General features: G+C 38.2%; 10 non-coding genes across 10 annotated transcripts; all 10 read right to left on the minus strand.

Annotated features, from left to right (window-relative positions):
• Positions 1 to 2,446: 2,446 nt before the first annotated feature.
• Trnak-uuu lies at positions 2,447 to 2,519 on the minus strand. Its single transcript has one exon. It is a non-coding gene; the product is annotated as a tRNA-Lys (tRNA).
• An 896-nt stretch (positions 2,520 to 3,415) lies between these two features.
• Positions 3,416 to 3,520, minus strand: Trnay-gua. The gene is made up of 2 exons: positions 3,484 to 3,520; positions 3,416 to 3,451 (listed from the first exon to the last, which is right to left on the minus strand). It is a non-coding gene; the product is annotated as a tRNA-Tyr (tRNA).
• A 1,967-nt stretch (positions 3,521 to 5,487) lies between these two features.
• Positions 5,488 to 5,560, minus strand: Trnak-uuu. Its single transcript has one exon. It is a non-coding gene; the product is annotated as a tRNA-Lys (tRNA).
• A 1,384-nt stretch (positions 5,561 to 6,944) lies between these two features.
• On the minus strand, positions 6,945 to 7,047 carry Trnay-gua. The gene is made up of 2 exons: positions 7,011 to 7,047; positions 6,945 to 6,980 (listed from the first exon to the last, which is right to left on the minus strand). It is a non-coding gene; the product is annotated as a tRNA-Tyr (tRNA).
• A 396-nt stretch (positions 7,048 to 7,443) lies between these two features.
• On the minus strand, positions 7,444 to 7,516 carry Trnak-uuu. The gene has a single exon. It is a non-coding gene; the product is annotated as a tRNA-Lys (tRNA).
• Positions 7,517 to 8,162: 646 nt separating this feature from the next.
• On the minus strand, positions 8,163 to 8,271 carry Trnay-gua. The gene is made up of 2 exons: positions 8,235 to 8,271; positions 8,163 to 8,198 (listed from the first exon to the last, which is right to left on the minus strand). It is a non-coding gene; the product is annotated as a tRNA-Tyr (tRNA).
• Positions 8,272 to 9,506: 1,235 nt separating this feature from the next.
• Positions 9,507 to 9,579, minus strand: Trnak-uuu. The gene has a single exon. It is a non-coding gene; the product is annotated as a tRNA-Lys (tRNA).
• A 661-nt stretch (positions 9,580 to 10,240) lies between these two features.
• On the minus strand, positions 10,241 to 10,349 carry Trnay-gua. The gene is made up of 2 exons: positions 10,313 to 10,349; positions 10,241 to 10,276 (listed from the first exon to the last, which is right to left on the minus strand). It is a non-coding gene; the product is annotated as a tRNA-Tyr (tRNA).
• A 1,299-nt stretch (positions 10,350 to 11,648) lies between these two features.
• Trnak-uuu lies at positions 11,649 to 11,721 on the minus strand. The gene has a single exon. It is a non-coding gene; the product is annotated as a tRNA-Lys (tRNA).
• A 337-nt stretch (positions 11,722 to 12,058) lies between these two features.
• Positions 12,059 to 12,161, minus strand: Trnay-gua. The gene is made up of 2 exons: positions 12,125 to 12,161; positions 12,059 to 12,094 (listed from the first exon to the last, which is right to left on the minus strand). It is a non-coding gene; the product is annotated as a tRNA-Tyr (tRNA).
• Positions 12,162 to 12,262: the final 101 nt, after the last annotated feature.

Genomic DNA, 12,262 nt, shown 5'->3' on the forward strand with positions numbered 1-12,262 from the left:
ACCCAACAGTCCAAGGCCATATTCCAGTCAGCCACTCAACAGACTAAGGCCACATCCCAGTCAAGCACCCAACAGTCAAAGGCCATATCCCAGTCAGCCACCCAATTCAGAGGCCATATCCCAGTCAGCCACCAGCCAGTCAAAGGCCACATCCTAGTCGCCACCCAGCAGTCTAAGCCCATATCCCAGTCAGCAACCCAGCAGTTAAAGGCCAAAAATTAAACCGTAGGCCTTCACCCCAGTCAACAAAGCAATTCCACTTATGCTATTGACTTTTAAATCGCTGAATTTGTCAGGTACAGGGTTAAATGCAAGTAGACGATGGTGCTTGTGAAAATTTTCCAGTATTGAAACATTTTTACAGTGCTATGCTCTCATTGTAAATATCATTATAAGTGCCTTGCTATTTTATCATTATTTTCAAGGTATTAAAGCAATTCCTCAAAGTTCTTTACAGAACCATTGTATATTAAGTGAGATTTTCAAGGACATTCCAAAAAAGGTATTGATATTTTCATTAGTATGGAAAACCAGGGCATTTTTCAAAAGGCTTTATGATCAGAAAAACCCGAACTGTAGTTAAAAAGTGAGGCAATCTGTGTAGGTTACTTAACATTCTATGGTAAATACATACCACTGAATTCTGTACATTGTGTGACTCTAAAAGTCGTCCTTTCGCTAACTTTTTTCTCTTGTAGTTTTTTTTTGGTTGTGATTTTCAATCAGTGCGTGCTGTTTTGTGCATTAAGCGTTCGTTATTTTGCTTTTTGAAAGCTGTAGAAAGGGCTGAGTTTACTGGAGGCTGATAAGGCATAAGTGTAATGTAATATAGGGGAATTTTTTTTAACAGCTTTAAAAAGTATATGTTGGCTTTATAACTTGAACTTCTTTTGTTATACATAGGCCAAAATTATTCCACATAATGAAAACAAAATTTAGTTTTTTAATTGAAAAATGAAATCTCTGCAAACTGAGCTACCATAGAATCAATTGGTTTTGTTTGTTTGTTTCGTTTGTTGTTTGCTTATTTGTTTTTTGGTGGGACAGCTCAACAAATGTGTTTAAATTTTAATTGAATAAAAGCTCTCATAAAGTAGGTAGGTTACAGACATTGGGAGGGTGGATCTTGTAATAGCGCCGTATTAAAAGGTTTTTTTACGAAGATATACATTCATTAATTAATTTTATGAATCTTTTGCTTTTACCTCTAAATATATTATGTCATGAAAACTTGTAAATTTTTATTTTTGAGACACGTTTTGAAAACAATTGTAGTCCCGCACAAAGAACGACAGTATTTTTTTAAAGAGTTTTGTTATGTGACCTTCCAATACGTTTTATTTTTGCAGGTGGATAGATAATAATGATGATATTAAATATCCCGGCTGAGTTTCAAATATTTTGTCTCACGTTGTTCGATTGACTGGTTGGTCATTAGTTGTTCGACTAATTTGGGACCACAGAGGAAGGTTGCCGAAATCAAACGAATTATTTCGACAAATTAGGCGGTGAAGATCATGCACTCAGATCTGAAATTATGCGATGTCTGCATAGAACAGTTTTTACCGCAATAACGCGTATATGTAAACACCTATAGCTGGCACACAAAGAAACTAAACAGTTTACATAAACATCCCTGTTTCGACAATTCTCGGTGAACACAAAATCTGAAACATACGTTTTGTCACGGAAACTTTCCGGTTTACCTCACTTGGGAACACTGGGTAAGAAATAAGGATAGCCCAAGCGCTGAAACTCCTGAAACCCCAAAACTATAAGTTGCACTTGGCGAGATTGTCAATGGTCATTGCAATACAAACTTGAAAGCAATGATGCAGACCCCGCATTAAATTGTGTGTTGGGCTCCCCCCCCCCCCCCCAGCGGATGTCCGTGCACCGTCCCCACCCCCCGGTGCCCCCCCCCCCCCCTCAACAAAACACACAAATCATGCACCCCAGTTTTTCCACAGATGTTTAACTCTGGTTACGCGTGGTTAATCCCCCTCAATAACTTCACGGGGGCACCTTCTCCCCCCCCCCCCTCCCCGTGGGCTCCCGTCCTCCCCGTTTAAACTTTGAAGATAAGATAACAAATTTGAAGACTACAAGACTCCACAGTTGAATCCTTCACGCGCTTCACTATTTTCAGAACCTCACAAACTCACAAAAGAGATTTGCAACATGGTCCTGCCGGAAACCTTTATCTCATTGCTGTTCATCTTGAACAGAAACAAGTGAAGTTTGAATAATTATATGAGAGCACATGCTGCAGTATCAAAACATTTTTCAGCAGTGTATTAAAAGTGACTTAGCTTTTTGACGACTTGAAGCGATTCAAAACCGCCCGTCAAGAACACACTCGAGCGGCGCAAAGGGGTCTTTGTTTCACAAGAGCAGCCATCCTGGATGTTGGCTCATGCAACAAAAAGACAAAAGGAACTAACTCCGCCCGGTATGGGACTCGAACCCATGACCCTCAGATTAAAAGTCTGATGCTCTACCGACTGAGCTAACCGGGCTCTGGAGATGTTGGATAATGCATTGAAAGAAAATCATTCAAAACATGCTCACGGATGCACATTTAAAATAATCTTCAGTGGAAAAAATTGTCCCGCAATTTAGTTTCATATTTTGGATGGTTCCCTGTTTTTCACAAAACAGATTTTCTGTGTCAAGCGGTTAAATGTGACTAGTTCATGATTATTTTCAAAGTCAATTGACAATTGTTCCTCAATTTCTTAGCACAACATAATCGCAAAGATATCAGCTGCCTGCAATTTGGGACAACGGATTCTCCCCAAAAAGTTGGTAAAAAAATTTAATAATATTTGCCAACACATCACACCAACTCTCGGAATTATTATCAATCGACATTAATACTGAGGAATGAATTATACTTTACGTATTGCATATTGTCTTAGATATTTTGGGGAGAAAGAAATAAAGCTGAAAAAAGGTTTTGTGATGGTTGGTATCCATTGTTTTTACTTCTGATTTGTGTGCTAAGAAGTGCATAGGAGTGTATTTTCATCCTTAAAATGGGAAGAGTTGCTCCGAAAGATGGTAAAAATTTCAAATGCCTGTATATTTTGGCAATTAATTCTTCCTATAAGTTGATAAAAGGAATCAACTGGAAATATCAACAACTGAGGTAGGCCTAATAATTCCATAACAACCGTCGGGTAGAGAAACATTGCCACCACTTTTCAACAAGTGATTTTTTTCACAGTGTAGTGCTAAATAGTTTCTTTCACTGGCTTTGCAAAAATAATCGATTTGTTTTGTTTTGTTGCACTTGAACTTCGAAAATTAAGTCTCGAATTTTCCCCTCAAATTTCATTTGTTTTAAACAACCCCACGCCTGCTAAAAAATAATATCACTACTGTCTACCATGAGTCGAAAATAGAAAGCCTTTCCTTCGAGCCGGATTTGAACCAGCGACCTATGGATAAATGCCTAGAACTTGTCACGTGTTCACGTGCCTACAGTCCACCGCTCTACCAACTGAGCTATCGAAGGATGCATAGATGTTAACGTTCAGTAAAGTTAAAAATAATTCGGACCACTGCAAATGATTTGCTTTTTACATTCAAATGAAATTCCTTAGTCCACTTTATTTCGGGGAAGATAAATGTACCTCACGTGATAACTCAGATTAAAATGATGGAAGCGCACATTTTAAACCGCATTGAAAATTCACGGCTTCAAAACCTTCTAGCTAAAATTGTATAACCCGATACCAGAACGTATCCTTCTGTAAAGCTCAGTTAGTAGAGCGGTGGGCTGTAGGCATGTAGGCATTTGAGGGTCTGAAGACATTTATCCATAAGTCGCTGGTTCGAATCTGGCTAGAAGGAAACCTTTTAAATATCTTCTTTCTTTCTTTTGTATTTAGACGAGGCTTCGCCTTGCCTGCTCCGTGACCAGGCGTATTAAAAAATCTCAACACAAGTCTAGAAATTCCATGATCAAATCAAAGCACCATCATAAATTGACATATTTTTCACCGTTGTGTCGCGTGGAATGCTTTGCATATTTTCTTTAACCATTTACACGATGACGTGAAATGTTGAAGAAATATGCTAGAAAGAAATGATTGTTATCAAGCCTGGTGCTGGTGTGAAATCTTTTATGATAATTTTTGAAGAGAGAGAAATAAGGGTTCATAACAATATTTTTGCAATTTAGCCTAAAGTCAATTTTGTTGCACCTGATTCAAAGATTACGAAATATATTTTTGGGAGAAAATTAATCATGAGAATTAAAAAAAAAAAAACACAATAAATTTGTCTCGAACAACGTCATTAATGTCTATTGATTTGAAATTAGCAAACGAAAATGGCGTCAATGTTATTTTTAAAAAAAATCCTTCGAGCCGGATTCGAACCAGCGACCTATTAATAATCCGTAATAACGAATTAAATAATCCGTTATAACGAATTAGTAATCCGTAATAACGAATTAATAATCCGTAATAACGAATTAAATAATCCGTTATAACGAATTAGTAATCCGTAATAACGAATTAAATAATCCGTAATAACGAATTAATAATCCGTTATAACGAATTAGTAATCCGTAATAACGAATTAAATAATCCGTAATAACGAATTAATAATCCGTTATAACGAATTAGTAATCCGTAATAACGAATTGATAATCCGTAATAACGAATTAAATAATCCGCAACATATATACTTGCAGTGGCGCTAATGGGCTTTCGTAGATTCGCGCTCTCAGCATCCGATTTTACAATTTTAGCCAAAATGGGTTTGAATCCGTACATTTTTAAGTGCAAATTAACATTACACTTCCAACTTTTTGAACAATTGAATTGTCACTTAAAGGTGCATTTATCTTCCCCGACATTAAAATTAAAAAGTGGTTTTGACGAAAGCTTCAAGGCTAAGAGTCGATGAATGACTAAAACGCCCTTTTCTCAACGTTCGTACCTTCATACATCTTGAGATTTATTACTATTTTTAAAAGTTTATTGCTCCATATAATAAAGTCCATCAAATGGGAATCGAACCTATTCAACTGAGATTAAAAATTGGATTATTTTTCCGAAAGGTGGAGGGGCAGGCCTGTGATTCCCCCTGTCCTCCCCGTTAAACATTTTGAAGATGACAAGATGATTTTTTTTACCTGCTCCCAGCTCTGTATACAACGAAGCCTCGCCGGCCGTTCCCCTGGGAAATTGTCCCCAGTTAAAACACTGTTCATCTGAACTTAAACAAAAGTGAAGTTAGGAGAAGGTGGGAAAATGGTATGAGAGCACATGCTGCACAGTATCAAAACGATTGTCACCAGTGTATAAAAGGACCGTAGCTTTTTGACGACTGTGCATAAGCAAGCCTAGTCCACTTGATTCACAACCGTCCGTCAGCAACACACGCTCGAGCCACTCGAAGGGGTCTTTGTTTTACAAGAGCAGCCATCCTGGATGTCGGCCCTCACAACGAAAAGACAAAACGAACTAACTCCGCCCGGTATGGGACTCGAACCCATGACCCTCAGATTAAAAGTCTGATGCTCTACCGACTGAGCTAACCAGGCTCTGGAGATGTTGGAAATGCAATGAAAGAAACTCATTCACAACATGCTCATGGATGCACATTTTAAGTAATTTTCAGTGGACAAAGTTGTCTTGCGATTTCATTTCACATTTTGGCTATAGTGTCCCTGTTTTTAAAAAGCAGATTTTCTGTGTCAAGCGGTTCGATGTGATAATTGTTCCTCAACCTCTTAGCACAACATTCGCAAAGATATCAGCTGCCTGCAATTTGGGACAACGGATTCTCCCAAAAGTTGATGAACATTTTGTAGGTTTTTCCGGCTAATTTAAAACGTTTATCATTCGAATTCACCGTTTCTAATATTCAAATTCGTCCATCAACTTCGATTTAGTGCACTTCCAATGTTCAATTTCGTCTCTTGTCAGACAATTATAAATTCAGTTTAAGCAAATTCAAACAATGAGCACACGTTTTCGTCCCGGAGTATTCGATTTCGCCTCGTCCACGCAAAACCTTGATATTCAGATATTAAATTCGTCTAATTGATTTATATTAGACGAATTCAATATCTGAATGCTGTCATTCGGCAACAGCTTAGACGAATTTATTCTGTAATGACGAATATTCTCGACCCGGTGACTAAAGAGGGTGACCAAACTTTGAAACTGAATGGTAAATGACTAAATTGGTTTTGTTTAAAGTGTGACATTTTTCGTGGACAAAACTTAATATTAAAGCTAGTGAATTTGAATGAAAAATGTTTTAAAATAGCCGGAAAAACCTAAACTAACATTTGCCAACACTTGAAATCCAGACAAACTCTCAGAATTATTGTCGAATCGACATATATTATGAGGAAAAACGTATTGCATTTCAATTGTCTTAGATATTTTGGGGAGAGAGAAATAAACCTGAAAGAAAATAGGTTTTGCTGCGCTATTTCTGTATTTAATGACGTGACAGTTGTTGGTAACCATTGTTTTTGTCCCTGTTGTGTGTGCAAAGCAGTGCATGTAATTAGCCTGTATTTTCATTCTTAAAATTGGCACTTGCAACATTGCTGGAAATGTCAACTGCCTGCACTATTGGCTGCACTATTTGGCAATTGATTCCTTAAAGTTGGTAAAAAAAAAAAAAGCTGTCAACTGGAATATATATATTCCAACAACTAACGTAGGCCTAATTCCATACCGACCGTCGAATAAAAAGCAACATTGCCCGTTTCACTCAATGAAATTTGACTATCTTTGATTTTGCTTTGACTAGCTTTGTAAAAAATAATCGATTTTGTTTTGTTTTGTTGCACAACAACTTCAAAAAGTGTCGAATTAATGTCCTCAAATTCTAATTTATTTCAAACACCCGCACACGCTTGTTAAGTACCTGCACATACGGTCCAACATAAGTCCAAAAAAGGAGTCTTATCCTTCGAGCCGGATTCGAACCAGCGACCTATGGATAAATACCGAGCCTGTCAGGGGATGAAGTGCCTACAGTCCACCGCTCTACCAACTGAGCTATCGAAGGATGCACGGCGGTATCGCGTTTAGTAAAGCTAGAATGATTGGAGCACTGCGAATAATTTGCATTTACATACACATAAAATTCTACTTAAGACTTTTTAAACGCGACCACACCTCTTAAAAGCACAACACACATCTTAAAATTATTATGACCCAGGCCAGAACTTTTGCCAAACATGGTATTATATATTTTGTTCATTGAAAGTTCATGTATATAAAAAAAAATTAGAACAAGACACCGTCATTTATTGAGCACTTTCCATCATTATCTTTAGTAATGTGTAAGTTCAAATTACCCCAGATTTTCCCTCGACCCACCGACCCCGTCTTTCAAGGCCAACAAAACATGAGGACCGTACAAAATAATAGTGCCTTTAGAGAAGACTTAAAGGTAGCATTCCGCCCGGTAGGGGACTTGAACCCATGACCCTCAGATTAAAAGTCTGATGCTCTACCGACTGAGCTAACCGGGCTCTTCCGCATAACGCTTAACTTAATTGTGAAGTAGGGTAGCCCAATCAGTCATCAGAACACTGTTCTTCTTGTGGTCTTGGGTTAACAAACCAATTTCACATTGATAAAAAGACACCTCGGCTACAGCATAAAAAAGATAAACATTCATGGAATGCATGCGGACAAGTACAAGAAAAACCCTCGCAAAGTAATTTACAGATCTTTAACGTAAAAATATACTAAAAATTAGCAGTTATAGTTAAAATCTCATAATATCAATCATTTTGAGGACCCCTTCAAAATAGTCTTGAACCTCGCACGCACAGTTCTTGTTCGACATTAAGAGCATTTGAAGATGAAAAAAAACGGTAGTCGTTGATTCTAAAACATTTTCCTTTAAGCTGGATTCGAATAAGCGACCTACGGATCTATTAAGACATTTGTTACATACCAAGTGAGGCTATCGAATGATAAGCAGATTTCGAATTCACATTTAAATTGTTAATCGAAAGGATTTCAAGGGGAGTACTTTATACGAAGTGGGGATGCCATTGCCTTCCCTTATGCCTTCCCTTTATGGGAAAATTTAACAAGTCTTTAAACGTTGAAATGTGTTCTGATCTCGCACTCTCAATCCAAATTTAAAAGTTGATACAAAAAAAAGTGTCCTTCGAGCCGGATTCGAACCAGCGACCTATGGATGAATGCGTGTGCAGTGACTTTCACGTGTTCACGTGCCTACAGTCCACCGCTCTACCAACTGAGCTATCGAAGGATGCACATTCGTACTTCTCAATTGTAAAATATTACTTATGGAAAAGTTTTGAAACCATTTCTTTCGGTGCATGCTTCTTTCCCGTAAGTTGTCCAGAACCGTGGGTAGTTGATTTTTTTGCCATTTTGTTTGCTAAATTTTCAGAAATTAGATTAAAGTTTTAGTATGATATCTGGCCCTATTCAAAACACTCCATCCCATGGGCGTCGCCAGGATTTTTCTAAAGGGGGGCAAAGCACGTTTCCCCCCAATCCCTGTACTTTTCCAGCATATTGTCGATTTATCATTTTTGCCCCAACCCATTAAATGAACATTCCTCTTTTTGTCTTGCTTTTCGCGACGCCCATGCTCCGCCTCTTCAGGAGATAAATTATATTTTTATTAAAATGCAGAATTCGTTTTTCTTCAAAAGGTTTTGATTTTATTCTTATAAATAAAGGAATCACAACAAATACCTTTTCTAGTATGGAACTCGAACCAATGACTCCCAAGTCTGCCCTGCTGCGACTACACTAAATTGTTAAATTGGTGTGAAAAAAACAACGTTTAGTATAGGATGTGATGGTGAGATGGGAATATGATTGCCTAAAAATGGAAGTTTAATGGTTTCATCAGCTGCGCTATTTTATGTGGAATTCTGGTCATCTATACAGCAAATAGAATTAATGAGCACATGTAAAGTTGTACACCAAAAAAAAAACCTTGCCTTTGAGTTAGGTTCGAACCAGCGTCCCAAAACCATAATGTACGTACATGCACTTAGTCCACCGCTCCACCAACTTAGCTACATAGGGAAGATGTTCTTAAGGTCCGATTTAAAGATTTAGCAAGAACAGTTATGGAACCGTAATTTTTAAAAACATATTAAAAAGAGATGCTTTAGTAGCCCGTATTTCAACGCAAGCAGATGATTTATTGTCGATAACACTACTCAATTGTCTTTACAAGATTCAAATTTGAAGTTGATTTTTGGTTCCTTTTTTTTTGGGGGGGGGGTATAATGTAGGCCGTCTACCCTTGGGCCGCAAAATGGGGGACATCATGCAGAAAAAAGGAACCAAATGTCTGCTACCCCACTCCCCCTTTAACAGCTACCTCCACCCCCTCCCCCTTGAGCCAAAGTTCGATCCACCAAGAAAAACTTACATTATTGACATTCATACAGCGACAATTTTCACTCCATTTACATGTTAATTCGTTCATCACAATCTTAAAGGAGGCCCAAAAGACGTTATCGCCCGGTATGGGACTCGAACCCATGACCCTCAGATTAAAAGTCTGATGCTCTACCGACTGAGCTAACCGGGCTCTTCCGCATAACGCTTAACTTAATTGTGAACTAGGGTAGCCCAATCAGTCATCAGAACACCGTTCTTTTTGTGGTCTTGGATTAACAAACCTACACAATTTTTTACAATTTCACATTGATAAAAAAGACACCTCGGCTACAGCATAAAAAAAGATAAACATTCATGGAATGCATGCGGACAAGTACAAGAAAAACCCTCGCAAAGTAATTTACAGATCTTTAACGTAAAAAAATACTAAAAATTAGCAGTTATAGTTAAAATCTCATAATATCAATCATTTTGAGGACCCCTTCAAAATAGTCTTGAACCTCGCACGCACAGTTCTTGTTCGACATTAAGAGCATTTGAAGAAGAAAAAAACGGTAGTCGTTGATTCTAAAACATTTTCCTTTCAGCTGGATTCGAATAAGCGACCTACGGATCTATTAAGACATTTGTTACATACCAAGTGAGGCTATCGAATGATAAGCAGATTTCGAATTCACATTTGTATTGTTAATCGAAAGGATTTCAAGGGGAGTACTTTATACGAAGTGGGGATGCCATTGCCTTCCCTTATGCCTTCCCTTTATGGGAAAATTTAACAAGTCTTTAAACGTTGAAATGTGTTCTGATCTCGCACTCTCAATCCAACTTTAAAAGTTGATATAAAAAAAGTGTCCTTCGAGCCGGATTCGAACCAGCGACCTATGGATGAATGCGTGTGCAGTGACTTTCACGTATTCACGTGCCTACAGTCCACCGCTCTACCAACTGAGCTATCGAAGGATGCACATTCGTACTTCTCAATTGTAAAATATTACCTATGGAAAAGTTTTGAAACCATTTCTTTTTCAAAAAGATTACGCTGACATGTCAAACTGTATGCACTGACGTTTTAAACTCGGTGCATGCTTCTTTCCCGTAAGTTGTCCAGAACCGTGGGTAGTTGATTTTTTTGCCATTTTGTTTGCTAAATTTTCAGAAATTAGATTAAAGTTTTAGCATGATATCTGGCCCTATTCAAAACACTCCATCCCATGGGCGTCGCCAGGATTTTTCTAGAGGGGGGCAAAGCACGTTTCCCCCAATCCCTGTACTTTTCCAGCATATTGTCGATTTATCATTTTTGCCCCAACCCATTAAATGAACATTCCTCTTTTTGTTTTGCTTTTCCGGGGGGAGGGGCGCAAGCACCCCCTCCCAAACCCCCCCCCCCCCCTCACGACGCCCATGCTCCACCTCTTCAGGAGATAAATTATATATTTTTTTAAAATGCAGAATTCGTTTTTCTTCAAAAGGTTTTGATTTTATTCTTTGAAATAAAGGAATCACACTACACTAAATTGATAAATTGGTGTGAAAAACACGTATAGCATAGTATGTGATGGTGAGATGGGAATATGATTGCCTAAAAATTGACGTTCAATGGTTTCATCAGCTTCGCTACATTACGTGGAATTCTGGTCATCTAAAAACATCTATACAGCAAATAGAAGTAATGAGCACATGTTAAGTTGTACACCAGAAAAAAAAACACTTGCCTTTGTGATGGGTTCGAACCAGCGTCCCAAGAACATCATGTACGTACATGCATATAGTCCACCGCTCCACCAACTTAGCTACCTAAGGAAGATGTTCTTAAGGTCCGATTTAAAGATGTAGCAAGAACAGTTCTGGAACCGTGAATTTTAAAAACATCTTAAAAGAGATGCTTTAGTAGCCCGTGTTTCAACGCAAGCTGATGATTTATTGTCGATAACACTACTCAATTTTCTTTACAAGATTCAAGTTTGAAGTTGATTTTTGGTCCTTTTTTTGGGGGGGGTATAATAGGCCGTCTACCCTTGGGCCGCAAAAAGGGGGAACATCATGCAAATCATGCAGACAAAAAGAACCAAATGTCTGCTACCCCACTCCCCCTTTAACAGCTACACCCACCCCCTCCCCCTTGAGCCAAAGTTCGATCCGCCCCTGTATCGTCAAGAAAAACTTACATTAATGACAAGCATACAGCGACAATTTTCCCTCCATTTACATGTTTATTCGTTCATCACAATCTTAAAGGAGGCAAAAAAAAGACGTTATCGCCCGGTATGGGACTCGAACCCATGACCCTCAGATTAAAAGTCTGATGCTCTACCGACTGAGCTAACCGGGCTCTAAATAAGTATAAAAAAGACTATGACAAAAGACATTCCATTCAGGATTGAAATACGATGAACAAGAAAATTTGGAAATATGATTTTCAAGACTAGGATGTGCTTTTCTCTTAAAAAATCTTTCTTTTTATATCTTAAATTTCACTATGAATTATTTTCACGTACATAATTCGAGTGGGGGGGGGGAAGTGGTAACTATAGAATAGAACATTTATGTGAATTAAACGAGAGCTAATTTTTTCCAGCACCTCTGCCAAAATGGTGTCTTGGGGAACAATTTACCCAATTCTTCTAAAAAAGAAAGAAAAACAGTCAAATTTTCAACAAAAAAACCTCTCCTTCGAGCCGGATTCGAACCAGCGACCTATGGATAAATATCGAGCCTGCCATGAGATTAAGTGCCTACAGTCCACCGCTCTACCAACTGAGCTATCGAAGGATGCCTGCTCAATGATTCAGATTTTAAAATCTAAGCCAGAACAGTTGGTTTGAAACCGTGGTGGTTTTTTTTTATTTAGAGTGTGCTGACAGCAATAACAT

Source organism: Patiria miniata, unplaced genomic scaffold, assembly GCF_015706575.1.
Source record: "Patiria miniata isolate m_02_andy unplaced genomic scaffold, ASM1570657v1 HiC_scaffold_5, whole genome shotgun sequence".
Taxonomy (NCBI): domain Eukaryota; kingdom Metazoa; phylum Echinodermata; class Asteroidea; order Valvatida; family Asterinidae; genus Patiria; species Patiria miniata.